The following is a 16,276-nucleotide window of genomic DNA, read 5'->3' as shown; positions in this document are numbered from 1 at the left end:
AGTGAAATCGGCCCGATAGAAAGAGAACACTGCAAAAAAATTCCAACTAAAAGACAAAGCAAATGAAGGGGAGCTCATACCGCGCAATAATTGCGTAAAATATCTAGGCGTAAACATACACGACAAATTAAACTTCAAGCAGAACATGGAAATTCAATTTTCCAAAGGCAGCAAAACATTCTGGAAAACAAAAAGGCTATTCTACTCCAAACATCTCAACAGCAAAGTAAAAATCCTATGCTACCATGCACTAATCACACCGATCATAACCTACGGCTGCCCAATCTGGTATATAACATAGCAGCTTCACTAATGGAATAAATTCGCATATTCGAAAGAAAATACATCAGAGCTTGCCTGAGTATTTACAGACCAGAACACAGCGTATACCAAAAATACGTAAAAAATAAAAAAATATACGACTTAGCAAACATTCACCGCATCGACTGTCACATTTTAAAACTAACAAGAAACCACTTCGCGCAAGCTGCTAAGATAAAAGAAAATAGTTTAATCTTTGGTTGCTTATTTCCAAACGATTCATATTACAAAAATACACTGACACCAGGTTACATACCCCCAACCCCCCGCACGCCACCCACAAGCGTTTTTATTATACCTAGACGAAAGAAACTACATCCAAGACCAAAATAATATCCAATAATCTACCATATAAAAAGAAAAATAGTGATTAAAGCAATACTCTACGAGGAAAACTTAGATGGAGGGACTGCAGACACTAGGTGGAAATACAACATGGCCCTCCCGCAAAAAGACATAGAAGAGAAGCACAGAAAAAACATAAAAAAATATTGGTGGATATCGAAACCATAATAAAAACAACATGATAAACGCTAAAATCTACCACCGTGTAAAATTGTAAATATGTAAATACTGTAAATACTGTAAATAAATATTGCATTAATTCCACAGGACACCCCTCCCTTCTTCTCCCAGGCCCCCTCTCCCAACCCTTCCCAAATAGACTAACGAATTGTCCTGTTTTTGCGACCAGGTTTTCACGACAGAGATGGAAAGGAAAAAAAAAACAATATCGTACATAAGCACCACTCTACAGCGACTTAAATCTAATTTATAAATTGCAACGCTAAAAAATGTAATTCCGACATAAAAAATATTGTATGGTTATGTCGTACTGTCACGTATCGGTACTTTTATCTAAACCACCCCACAAGCGACGTTCATTGTTTATTGTGAACAACAAACCAATGTAATGCTCAAATACTGGTCAATAAACGTTATAAAAAAAAGAAAAAAAAAAAGAGTTCCGAACTCCAGTCGTGATTTTCCAAGACTTTCGGTTTCAGCTGCCCTGTGTCTATTCTCTTTGTCACTTTGCATAAACAAACGTAACATATCCCCTCGTACATGGACAATATTCTCAGTCTGTTTTTGGATACTGTCCAATATTGCTCGCAACATTGGGTCAGCTGTGGTAAAGGTTTGAGGTTCGTTTGTCTTAGGCATTATTACGCTGATTTTGCTACTTTCGGACGAAGATGAGTCTTGGCAACTAAAGCTAAGTTTTCTTTCACGGTAACGTACAAAGGAATCCAGCTTACCTTTTATTATCACTCCACTCGATTCGTGATAGTTACTTCGTTGTTGCGGATGATCGTAATCCCAAATAATTCTACTTTCCGCAGATGATGAATGTCTTTTGGTTTCCGAACAAACACTTTTCATTATCCTGGCAGGATCCCCAAAAATGTCACGTAAAATAAAAAAAAGAAATCGAAGATGAAAATAAAAAACAAGAGAATTTATTTGTTAACACCTTGATCACACTAATGACACTTTAGTTCCGAACTGCAGCCGAGACTTTCCAAGACTGAAGCAGCTCTTACAACTCGGTCGCATCCCTACACAAATGGTTATCTTAAGAAGTAGGGAGAACCCCCGGGTGTTGGGGTCTGGGCCCTGGACATCCTACTGCCGCGTGCACTCCCTTGCCGCCCGGTAGGTGTCCGTCCTCATCGTCCCAACGGTTTGAAGTGTGCCGGTCCTGATAATCAATTTTTTTTTTTTTTTTTTTTTTTTGTAGACTATTTACAATCAATTTTCATTGAGAATTATAAGTAAATTCTTTTAGCGTGGTGCTGTATGTAGATCGGACGCTTCATTTCTGTCAGCTTCAACGTCTGGAGTGCGAAAAAGTTGCCATGTAGGCTTTTGAAAAAAAAAGCTCATGCAAATTATTTATATCAATTAAATTTTACTAATTATATTAAATTATATACATAACTCCTTTTATCCTTTTTATCGTGAAATAATCCTGATATAAATAGATGTTACCGTTACAGTAGTAGAGTAAATTCTCGGTTATTCGAACTAATTGGGGAACGAGAGTGTAAGGAGAAAGTAATTTATGGATAATAATGGGATTATTACTTTTCTAATGTTCATCTTCTTGAATATATTTGAAAAAAAGAAAAAAGAAAAAAAAAGAAACATAAGTATCAATAATAACGAAACAAACGATAAAATTAAATATAATTCGATTCAAGATTTGTGGATCCTAATTCTTTTTTTTTACTAAATCGCACAATCTTTTTAGCTAATTAAATTTGGTAAAGTTACATTTTTTTGCGACTAGTACCGTTTTAACTTTATTTCTCAAGCCTCAAATGGCCTTTCAATATGTTAAGGAGCATCATCATTGCCATTATAATTACGTTGCAATTAGTTTACTCGAAGCACACAAACCACTAGTTAGTATCATGGTTAATTGAAAAAGTTTCATCACATTGAGACCATTCTATCACGTCGGCGTTATCACAATCACAGAAACTGTTACTGCATTCAATGCACAAAGAAATTCCTTTTACATTATCTATCGTAATATTATTTTTCACGTTTTTCTGTATGCTGTCTTCGATGTAGTTCACTAGGCTTTCCTGTGACGTCTTTAGTATCGCATATTTAACGCCCACCCAAGTGTCACGTCAAAGACACAGGGAGTGGTAAAAAAATTAAGAAATCTGGTCGTTTCCTCCCGTCGTTCGAACGATTTCGCGTAGCTTTAAACGTTTCACGAGCAAGGTAACGAAAATTCAGACTTTAGCTATGCTGGCGGACTTTATTATGTGAATTAAACAGAATGATTTTTTTTTTTTTTTTTTTTTTATTTATTAGAATATTTACAATCAATTCTCGTTGAGAATTTTCAGTAACTTAATTTGGCGTGATACAATGACATGGATTATAATAGCTTTATATTGTTGATTCTAGTAGGACTAAGGGTTTAATCTAGTGGGTATTTTCTTTTTAGTCTGCGGATCTGGTCCGTCGTGTCCAGTAGTTGGGTGACTAGTGGGTTGTGGTGGTTGTTGACTCTTGTGCTATATCTGCTTCTGAACTTGTGTATTTCATCTTTGACTGTAGGTATCTTGAGGTCTCGGTGGATTGTTTCATTGGTAACATACCAGGGTGCATTTAATAGGGATCTTAGCGTTTTCGATTGGAAGCGTTGGAGTATTTCAATGTTGGAGTTACTTGCTGTTCCCCATAGTTGGATTCCGTAGGTCCAGACAGGTTTTATTACGGCCTTGTAGAGGGTTATTTTGTTCTGTATGTTTAGTTTGGAGCGTCGGCCCGTGAGCCAATAGAATTTTCTTAGTTTTTCCTTTAGTTGCTTTGTTTTTTCGGAGATATGTTTTTCCCAAGTTAGCCTCCTGTCCAGGGTCATGCCCAGGTATCTTACGGAGTCCTTGCTTGGGATTATTGTGTTGTTAATGGTGACCTGGGGGCAGGTTTGTTTTCGGAGCGTGAAGGTTACATGGGAGGATTTTTTTTCGTTTATTTTAAAACCCCATTTTTGGAACCACTTTTCCATGGAGTCGAGACTTCGCTGGAGAGTGGATGAGGCAATTGCCGGGTCTGCGTGGGTAGCTAATAGTGCTGTGTCGTCGGCAAATGTTGCTATTGTTACCTCGTTTGATATGGGTAAGTCGGCAGTGTAGATGGAGAATAGTAGGGGTCCGAGGACACTACCTTGCGGTATGCCGGATTCTATTTGGAATGTTGCGGAAGTGGCGCCTAGACATTTAACTATGAATTGTCTGTTGGTAAGGTAGGATTTTAAGATGGAGTAGTACGGGTGGGGTAGGATTTTTTTAAGCTTGTAGAGTAGCCCTTCATGCCATACTTTATCGAATGCTTGTTGGATGTCTAGGAATACGGCTGAGCAGTATTTTTTCTTTTCAAGGGTCTGGCTGATCATGTGGGTTATGCGGTGGATTTGCTCTACTGTTGAGTGTTGTTTTCGGAAGCCGAATTGGTGATCTGGGAGAGTTTTCAATTCTTCTAGGAGTGGAAGGAGACGATTCGTGAGCATCCTCTCGAATAGTTTAGAAAGGGTAGGTAAGAGACTGATTGGGCGATAGGAGCTGGCTTCATATATTGGTTTACCTGGTTTGGGGATGAGAGTGATTAGTGAGATTTTCCACGCCTTAGGAAAGTGTTCAAGGCGGAGGATGGCGTTAAAGATTGATGCGATGAGTGCGATCCCTTTTATGGGGAGTTCCTTGATTGCTTTATTTCCTATTAGGTCGTTACCTGCTGCTTTCTTGGGGTTTAGGCGACTGATTGCTTCTATGATCTCTGCAGAAGTGAAGGGTTGGATAGGAGGGGACATTTGGAAGGGAGTGTGCAGGTATTCGGTGACGTCTGCTGCAGCTATGGAGGAATGGGGTTGGAATACTTCAGTCAAGTGTTTAGCAAATAGGTTGGCTTTTTCTATAGGGCTACGCGCCCATCCACCCTGCGGGCGGCGGATTGGAGGTATTATTTGTGGGGGGCGCGTGAGTTTCCTGGAGGCGTTCCATAGTGAGTAGTTTGAGTCGGCTGTGGGGGACAGGCTGGCGAGATATTTGTGAAAACGGTCGTTATTGTAGTTCTTTATGGTTTTGGATAGTTTTCTAGTTGCGTTGTTTAGTTTGCGTTTGTCCTCCGGTGTTCTGTGGGTCTGCCATATCCTTCTTAGTCTACGTTTTTCTGCTATTTTTTTTAATAAGTACTGGGGGTATTCGTGATTGCTGATGGACGTTTTTGCCGGTGTGGAGACGCGGATAGCGTTTATTATGCTCGCATTTAGGTATTCCGTGGCTGCTTCGATTTCGTCATTGGTTTTTAGTGAGGTTGAGGCTGAAGTTGTGCGGGTAAAGACTTCTCTAAAGAGCTGCCAGTTGGTGTGTTGGTTATGAATGGAGCCATTAGGTGTATTCTCGATAATAGTTGAACTGACTGTTACTATCACGGGGGAATGATCAGAGGAGAGATCGGCCGAGGAATTGATTTGGACGTGTCTTGGCGAGATATTTTTGGTTATGAAGAAATCAAGGAGATCGGGTATTTTGTTTGTGTCGGTGGGCCAGTGTGTGGGTTCGTATGTGGTAAGGTAGTTGAGGTTGTTGGTTATTATGCTGTTGAGGAGGTTTTTGCCTCTTACTGTAACCAGTCTGCTACCCCATTGGGTGTGTTTAGCATTGTAGTCTCCTCCGGCTATGAATCTATTGCCCAGGGTGTCCAGGAAGTAGTCGAAGTCTTCTTTGGCGATGGAATGTCTGGGAGGGCAGTATACAGCTGAAGTGGTGATTGTACCATGATAGTCTTCTATTGCTACGTTTGTTGCTTGGAGGTAGTCTTTCTGGAATGGTGGAAGTTCGTAGTGCTTGATGTTTGCTTTGATTATGATTCCGGTGCCGCCGTGGGCCTTTCCGCTGGGGTGTTGGGTATGGTAGAACTTGTATCCGTTTATGTTCAGGTAGTTTTTGTCGGTGAAGTGGGTTTCAGATATGAGCATTATGTCGATTAGCTGGTGTTTTAGGAAGAGTTCTAGCTCAAGTTTGCGTTGCGCTAGACCATTGGCGTTCCACAGAGCTATGCGTCTTGGTTTTATTTTGTGTCTGGGCGTATTAATTTTTCCATTATGTGTGTTAATAGCGATAGCAAATTGTTTATTTGTTCTGATTGTTTCTCTATTAGCTTTTCCAGTCTAGAGACGTTGTCTGTGTTAGGTGAGGTGGGGGCACTATTTTGGGGAGGATCCCTGTGGCTATTTGGTGTATTTTGAGTGCCTTGTACCGCTTGGGCATAGGAGTTTGAGGGAGTGGTGAGTTTGATAGGGCTGGGTGTTTGATTGGTTGGGGGGATTGGGATTACGGTGGATTTCGGCGTGCTGGGTGTTTGGTAATTTTCCTCTTTTGTTCTGAGTTTGGGGTATTTGCTTGAGTACAGGGTTTTGTAGGCTGAGCAGCCTTTGTAGTTGGCAGGATGATCACCTTGACAGTGGATGCACTTCGCTGGGGTTTCCGGTGATTTCCTGCATTGGTCGGTGGGGTGAGTACCTGCACATTTGACGCAGCGGAAGGTGTGGTTGCAGTATTTCTGTGTGTGCCCATATCTTTGGCACCTTTTGCATTGGACTATCTCCTTTTTGGTTTGCGGTGGTTCGAATTTAACGATGGCGTTCATTAGGCGACTGATACTGTAGATTTCCTTGTTGTTTGGTTTCTGTTTTAAATCAATGAAAAATAGGGATAGCGGGTCTTTTGTAACTCTGTGCCTTATATTGCTGACATTGGTGACTTCGTGGCCGAGTTTCGATAGTTCTATTTTTAGTTCGTCGATGTCTGCGGAGTGGTGGATGTTTCGTAGCACCACCCGAAAAGGTCTTTCTTTTTTGAGTTGGTAGGTGTGGAAGTTGGCGTTCAGGGCCCTGAGTGTTTTGGTGAGCTTCCTGTAAACTTCTGGATTTGTCGGCAGGATTTTTACTTGATTGTTGGCTATCTTCAGGTTATAGTCCTCCTTGGAGATATCTCTCTCTAAGGACTTGGTCATTGTCTGGATGTCGATGACATCATTAACAAATATTGGTGGGGGAGGAGGGCTTCTCTGTGCTTGTTGGTTTGGTGGCGGGCCTGCGATTTCCATGGCGTCGTTTGTGGATTCAAGTATTGTGAACCTATTGTGGGTGTTGAAGTGTGTTGTTTGCTGTTGGTTTGAGTTTGTATTTGGTGGTTCAATTTTACGTTTTTTCGCTTTATTGGCATCGTTGGAGCGTGGAGATCTGCTGCACTTCTGCCACGGGGGGAGTAGTGCGGGGTAGTTGTAAGTTTGCGTGGGCGAGCCTGGTGGTGAAAGCTGGGCCATCATCGAGCTAGCTATTTCAATATAAATAACTAGTCGTGAGGCTATGAGTCAAGGTTCGGGTAGGGGTTAGCTGCGTAGGCTTTTCTTCTCTCTGGCGGATAGGAAACACTTGGAAGGATAGGAGCACGTTGTGTTCACGTTCGACGGTTGGGTGACACGTGTTGCTTTCGAACTTCACTGGGCACTGCCATGGAAAAGTGGTTCCAAAAATGGGGTTTTAAAATAAACGAAAAAAAATCCTCCCATGTAACCTTCACGCTCCGAAAACAAACCTGCCCCCAGGTCACCATTAACAACACAATAATCCCAAGCAAGGACTCCGTAAGATACCTGGGCATGACCCTGGACAGGAGGCTAACTTGGAAAAATCATATCTCGGAAAAAACAAAGCAACTAAAGGAAAAACTAAGAAAATTCTATTGGCTCACGGGCCGACGCTCCAAACTAAACATACAGAACAAAATAACCCTCTACAAAGCCGTAATAAAACCTGTCTGGACCTACGGAATCCAACTATGGGGAACAGCAAGTAACTCCAACATTGAAATACTCCAACGCTTCCAATCGAAAACGCTAAGATCCCTATTAAATGCACCCTGGTATGTTACCAATGAAACAATCCACCGAGACCTCAAGATACCTACAGTCAAAGAAGAAATACACAAGTCCAGAAGCAGATATAGCACAAGAGTCAACAACCACCACAACCCACTAGTCACCCAACTACTGGACACGACGGACCAGATCCGCAGACTAAAAAGAAAATACCCACTAGATTAAACCCTTAGTCCTACTAGAATCAACAATATAAAGCTATTATAATCCATGTCATTGTATCACGCCAAATTAAGTTACTGAAAATTCTCAACGAGAATTGATTGTAAATATTCTAATAAATAAAAAAAAAAAAAAAAAAAAAAAAAAAAGTATTAACATATAACGTATAACGTTATATTGTATTACCATATAACGTATAACGTTGTATATTTTTACCATATAACGTATAACGATATATACTATTACGTAATACCGTATAACGTTATGTAGTATTACCATATAACGTATAACGTTATATACTATTACGTAATAACGTATAACGTTATATAGTATTACCATATCGCGTATAACGTTACATACTATTACGTAACATCGAATAATGTTGTGTATTGTTACGTGTTAACATATAACGATATATAGTATTAGCATATCAGGTATAACGATATATATTATTAAGTAATATCGTATAACGTTATATAGTGTTGCTTTATAACGTATAACGTTATATGGTATTACCATAAAACCTATAATTATCATATGATAAATGTTTATCTTCTTTACAGAAACGCCGGTTTCATATTTACATACCTTTTACTATTACGTCACAACGTATAAAGTTGTATATTGTTACGCGTAAACGTATAACGCTATATAGTTTTGCCTAATAGCGAGTAACGTTATATTCTGTTACGTAATAACGTATAACGTTATATATTATTGCGTAATATCGTATAACGTTATATAGTATTACCATATCACGTATAGCGATATATACTATTACGTAATAATGTATAACGTTGTATACTGTTACGTTATAACGTATAACGTTATATAGTACTACCATGTGACGTATAACGTTATATAGTATGTTACGCCGCGCAACACATCTGCACTTCATGCCGCGCTGCTTGACAGCCAACGGTCTACGTGCCGTCCTTCGAACCCTCCATAGGCCTAAGGACACACCAGAAAGTCGAAATTCTAACTGCATTGTTCTCACATTTGTTTTTATTCAATCTGTTTGCCAGAAAAAGCTTTCTAATTCCTGAACTGTTTTCAGCTGGGTTTTTAGAAGGGTCCTTGGGTTTACTACGTGCTCTTAAGAATTGCGGAGAAAGCAGGTAGTGGTCTAACTTAAAAAGCGGAGATCCACCTAACTGAAAATCCGTGTCTCCCCATAAACAATGTCGCCCAGGACCCAAGTTAGTAGGAGGCTTCATCGTCCTATCTTCCTTTCCAACATTGGTCATAACCAATCGGCATCGTGGATCATTGCCCTCACTTTCCTAACTGAAAATGTAAGCAACGAATCCGCGTTCTTCGTTCAAAGGGCTCTCCCATACCGAGATTTCCTCCGTACTCACTTTAGAATATACTTTAGAGTTAGATCGTCTCTCACGGTGGCTAGAGTTCCTGTAATCCCTATAACTCTCACCGGTCCTATATCTCTCAGAGTCACGTCTTCTCTCACGGTGCTTAGAGTTCCTATAATCCGTATAGCCCTCACCGTTCCTGCATCTCTAAGAGTTTCATCAACTCTCACGGTGTCTAGAGATCCTGCAATCCCTATAACTCTCACCGTTCCTATATCTCTCAGAGTTTCCTGCATCTCTCAAGGTGCCTACACGGCCTAGAGAGTCTCCTAAGGCTCTCACATTATCCAGAAATCCGACAGCTCCTACAGCTCTCACGAGCCTAGAGCATACACAGCTCTCCTTCTCTCATCTAAGAATAATCCTTCTCTTCGTTATCTGTATATTAATCAACGGCGTTACTACTTTGTGTGATTGTATAAAGTCTTGGAAATATATATTTTTTATAACTCTGTGAATCACAGTGTTATACCAGAACAACTACCCCTATTATCCTAACCGAAATACGTGGATCGAACTATTCGTGGTGTCGATTATTCTAATCGTAGCGGGAATTTACGACTCCCGTTGACGCGTATTCTAACGACCGCGTCTTCCCGCGATAGTTCGAAGATACACTTAATATAAATTTTATCGGTCTGATTATTTAATACGTTAACTAATTTCACAGTAACGTCATCGACCGCCGTTAGGGTTTTCCCCTTCTTTGTTCAAACTAATTGATAGTCGAAAACTAGTATCAAAGAAATGTGAATTTAGTCTTAGTTTGTAGAAAATATAAAAATGGGAAAAATGGATATCGTATTAAATCGTTAAAGACGTCAATTTACGATAAAAATTCAGAAATTGTTCAATTTGATTTTGTTATAATGAAAAAACCACCTCCAGCTGTGTCAAAACATTGTTACCGTTTGATTAACGTTCCGACACCTTGTTAATTTATATAAGGAACACGCAAGACGCGCGCGAGCTTTTTCGTGCTTGAACTCCCGGAGAGTGAACATCGGAGAGGAACTTAAACATAAGGTAAATAAAAAAAATATCAAATAATAACATTGAAACTAGTAATCTATAACGTCTAACCCATTAATTTACAACACTTGAGTAATTAATTTATAACATTGAAGCCATTAATTTATAACATTTAAGCCATTAATTTATAACACTTAAGCTATTAATTTATAACATTTAAGTTTTTAATTTATAACATTTAAGCCATTAATTTATAACATTTAAGCTATTAATTTATAACGTTCAAGCCATTAATTTACAACATCTAAGCCACTAATTTATACTTCTAGACCATTAATTTTTAACATTTATACTCTTAATTTATAACATTTAAGCTATTAATTTATAACGTCTAAGCCATTAATAACAACATTAAAACTATTACTTTATACATTTAAACCATTAATTACTAACAGTCGAACTATTAATTTTTAACGTTTAAACTATTAATTTATTACATTTAAGCCTATTAATTTATAACATTTTGTGTATTAATCTATAACATCTAAGCCATTAATTTGCGACATTTAAACTATTACTTTATACATTTAAACCATTAATTTCTAACTGTGAAACTATTAATTTATAACATTTAATCTATTGATTTATAACATTTAAGCTCTTCAATTTACTACATATAAGCCATTAATTTATAACATTTAAGCTATTAGATTGTAACGTGTTAACCATTAATTTACAACATTTAAACTATTATTTTATACATTTAAACCATTAATTTCTAACAGTCAAACTATAAATTTATAACATTTAAGCTATTAATTTATAACGTCTAAGCCATTAATTTACAATATTTAAACTATTACTTTATACATTTAAACCATTAATTTCTAACATTTGAGCTATTAATTTATAACGTCTAAGATATTAATTTATAACATTTAAGCAAATAATTAACAACGATTAAGCTATTAACTTATAACAATTGAAACATTAATGGACAACATGTAAAACATTAATTTATAAGAATCAAACCATTCTTTAAGGCATTAATAAGTCTCTCGCTAATAGCCTAATAGATCGATAGTTTTAACAAAGAAATACCTAACCGCGATTACAGCCAATTAATAGATGTTATTCGCTACAAAATTAATAACTGTATCACATACAGCGACGCGGGCGGTACTGAAGAGAAAAAGCCATTTTACGTTACAACTATAACGTGTAAATTTACTCGTTTCACTTGAGAGGAATTAAAAAGGAACCTGAATTTTAAGTAAGCATTAAGTAAGAATTTTAAACATCGCAGACAGTGATGTAGGTGTTATTCAAGAAAAAAGAACATTTTATTTTTTAATTAGCACGAGTAAATGAACGAATATCGATAATATAATATAACGCTTAATATAAATTTTATCGGTCTGATTATTTAATACGTTAACTAATTTCACAGTAACGTCATCGACCGCCGTTAGGGTTTTCCCCTTCTTTGTTCAAACTAATTGATAGTCGAAAACTAGTATCAAAGAAATGTGAATTTAGTCTTAGTTTGTAGAAAATATAAAAATGGGAAAAATGGATATCGTATTAAATCGTTAAAGACGTCAATTTACGATAAAAATTCAGAAATTGTTCAATTTGATTTTGTTATAATGAAAAAACCACCTCCAGCTGTGTCAAAACATTGTTACCGTTTGATTAACGTTCCGACACCTTGTTAATTTATATAAGGAACACGCAAGACGCGCGCGAGCTTTTTCGTGCTTGAACTCCCGGAGAGTGAACATCGGAGAGGAACTTAAACATAAGGTAAATAAAAAAAATATCAAATAATAACATTGAAACTAGTAATTTATAACGTCTAACCCATTAATTTACAACACTTGAGTAAATAATTTATAACATTTAAGCCATTAATTTATAACATATAAGCCATTAATTTATAACATATAAGCCATTAATTTATAACACTTAAGCTATTAATTTATAACATTTAAGGAATTAATTTCTAACATTTATGCCATGAATTTACAACATCTAAGCTAATAATTTATAACATTTAAGGTATTACTTTATACATTTAAACCATTAATTTCTAACATTCAAACTATTAATTTATAACATTTAAGCCATTAATTTATAATATCTAAGCCAATAATTTATAACATTTAAGCTATTAATTTATACATTTAAACCATTAATTTCTAACAGTCAAACTATTAATTTAGAACATTTTAGCCATTAATTTATAACACTTAAGCTATTAATTTATAACATTTAAGCTATTAATTTATAACGTTCAAGCCATTAATTTACAACATATAAGCCACTAATTTATACTTCTAGACCATTAATTTATAACATTTAAGCTATTATTTTGCAACATTTAAGCCACTAATTTATAACATTTAAGCTATTAATTTATATCGTCCAAGCCATTAATTTACAACATTTAAGCTATTAATTTACAACATCTAAGCTAATAATTTATAACATTTAAACTATTACTTTATACATTTAAACCATTAATTTCTAACAGTCAAACTATTAATTTTTAACATATAAGCTATTAATATGTAACATATAAGATTTTAATTTACAACAATTGGACCTTTAAGTAACAACATTTAAAACATTTATTTTAACATTTAAATTATTAATTTATAACATTTGTCTTATTAATTAATAACATATAACAATTAATTTATTACAATCAAACTATTAATTAACGACATTTTAACCATTACTTAAAAACAATTGTAGCATTAATTTGTGGCATTTAAGTCATTACTTAATAACAATTAGTTCATTAATTTGTAACAATCAAACCATTAATGAACAACTTTTAAGCTATTACTTGATAGCAATTAAAGCATTAATTTATAATATTTAAACCACTAATTTATAACATTTGAACAGCGATATCATGGTAAAAACTGTTTTAACACAATCTAGTTTAGATCATCCAAAACTGTCTCGATGATCTAGATCGGACTAATACCTCCCGATTGGTGGGACGTCGTGGGCAACCGCGGGGTACGGGCACTTTGGCCATAATTATTCACAAGGTAAATACAGATGTAAAGTGCATTGTGATTCTACTCGGTACAATGATCCATCTTGGAACGAAATATAAAAATCTCTTTTCTCTTCATCCTCTTGCTTACTACACAGAAAAAATTGTCCTCGTTATTTTTCGCTTCGCGGTCGCTTAATTCTTTCACACTGTCGCGTGGTATACTCCCAAATCTCTTTACGTAGGCCCATGGTCAAGTAGGGTCGTACCTCGACATTCTGCCAATGGGTTGAATGTCGAGATGGATGCATAAAGATAAATAACCCATGGGCGGGTCTCTTGCGTAGTCACCTCCGCGTGGTGAGACCTGGTAATTGGCATCGTCTTCCAAAAAATTAATCCGCTGATTAATCTTTGGAAAACGATACCAAGCTAAGAACTACGCACCAGTCCGGTTTGGATCTCCAAATGCCGCGAACAGAATTTTGGATGATTCAGACTGGATTGCAACGTGAGACACCGTGAGATGACAACTACTACTATCACGGATAACATAAGGCACCTCTACAAAAACATCCTTACTTGTCCTTGCTCCATACACCATTTAGGATACTACATTCATAACATATGTAGCGGCACTCCGCAGCGAACTTCCCAACGGTTTCTATCCCGCGGCTCGCTACACAAAGATTCTACCCTTCGAAGAAGACGACGGCCAGATGTCGATACACGTTCACCGAATATATTTTCAGTTAGGACCCGGACCCGCTATAAATCTTAGGACTTACGTAGCCAAGGTTCTCTAAAGGGACAAATAATCTTTGCCTGAACAGTTCCTACACATACCATCCGCTGCGGGGAAACGCAGGAAATCTGCTTTTCCTCACTTACGACGCTCCGCGCTAGCAACTTTCCCTCAAGGGTGCCTTACATCCCTTTCCAGCGACCAACTCAGAATTTAGTCAATTAACGGCGACGTCCATTTTCCTCACTTTCCGAACCAACACTTTCCTGAACGAATCCAACGATTCCGTATCCTCAGACGTAACGCACAGAGCTCGAACTTGTAACCGCTAACCAATAATCGTATAACGCGTCCTGCGCAGAAAGGTATATCGTGAACCTATATAAATAAAGAAATTAATAAATAATTACCGTTGAAGAATGTCGAGTGATTCTTCTTTTACACCTATCACGCACATCGCATCAACTCACAGAGATAGATATATATGTCGGATTAGGGTCGGGATTATGGAGAGGGGCGTTTGATGAATTCTCATTACAATTAGCCATTGCCGTGATACAATAAAGAGTTTACTAGCACAGGCTTATCAACAAGATTAGGCTCTCGTAGCACCAGTGATAATGACCTTAGGTTCGAAACGAATCCGCGGTCACGGGATGATAATCGTATGTTCTCGCACAGTTCAAGTCTAACTCCTTGTTAACTAGATGTGAGGTATTCACTGGTTGTAAGGTGGTACTGTCACTCGTCGATCAGATCATACGAAAGAATGAATCTCCGTCTCGATGATGCCGTCGAGGAAAACTATAATGGGTGTGTCTAAGGACATGAGATCCTCGGATTCGTCAACGAAAGCTTTCGTTCCAAAGGTGAGGGAAATTAGCGCTGTTGCTAATTGGTCGATCTCCATATCGGCGTTTTGAAAGAGATGCAGGCCGCCCTTGAGGGGAGGTTGTTGACGGGGGGCATCGTTCGTAGAAGATAGGTTTCTCCTATCTTCCCGTAGTTGCAACAAAGTCTATTTGAAGGACTTCGCTTGACTAAATCTTAAGATCCATAGCGGGTCCTCACGTTAGCTAACCATACATTACAAAGGCATGCCGACACCCGGCGATCATCTTACCCGGAGGACAAAATCTGCGTGTGGCGGGCCGCGGGATAGAAACTATTGAAGTATTTACTGCCACGTGTCGCTACGACTATTTCTTTTAAGGAGAGGTACAGAGTTACCATATTATATGGTGTTACCATAGAACGTATAATTATCATACAATAAACGTGTATTTTTCTATACAAAAATTCCGGTTTCATATTTACATACCATTTACTATTACGTAATAACGTATAACTTTGTATATTCTTACGTTATAACGTATAACGATATATAGTATAACCATATAACGTATAACGATATATACTATTACGTAATAACGTATAACGTTGTACATTGTGACGTTATAACGTTATATAGCATTACCATATAACCTTTATCGATATAAACTATTACGTTACAACGTACAACGTTATATAGTATTACCACATGGCGTATAACGTTATATACTATTACGTAATAACATATATCGATGTATATTCTTACGTTATAACGTACAACGTTATATAGTATTATCATATAACGTATAACGCTGTATATTGTTACGTTATAACGTATAACGTTATATAGTATTACCACATAACGTATAACGTTATACAGTGTTACGCTACAACGTATAACAATTATATGGTGTTACCTTATAACGTATAACGTTATATGGTGTTACCATATATCGTATAACGTTATATACCATTACGTAGTAACGTATAACGTTGTATATTCTTACGTTATAACGTATAACGATATAAAGTATAACCACATACGGTATAACGATATAGAGTATATCCATATAACGTATGGCGATATATACTATTACGATATAACGTATAACGTTATACAGTATTAACATATAACGTATAACGTTATATAGCATTTCCATATAACGTATAACGTTATATAGTGTTACGTTATAACGTATAACGTTATTTAGTATTACCATATAACGTACAACGCTATATAGTGTTACGATATAACGTATAACGATAAATACTATTACGTAATAACGTATATCGTTATATAGTATTACCATATAACGTATAACGTTATATATTGTTACGTTATAACGTATAACGATATATAGTATTACCATATAACGTATAAAGTTATATAGT

The sequence above is a fragment of the Bombus affinis genome, chromosome 12 (genome assembly GCF_024516045.1).
Source record: "Bombus affinis isolate iyBomAffi1 chromosome 12, iyBomAffi1.2, whole genome shotgun sequence".
Classification (NCBI taxonomy): domain Eukaryota; kingdom Metazoa; phylum Arthropoda; class Insecta; order Hymenoptera; family Apidae; genus Bombus; species Bombus affinis.
The sequence above is the reverse complement of the archived record's forward strand: the minus strand, read 5'-3'. Positions refer to the sequence as shown.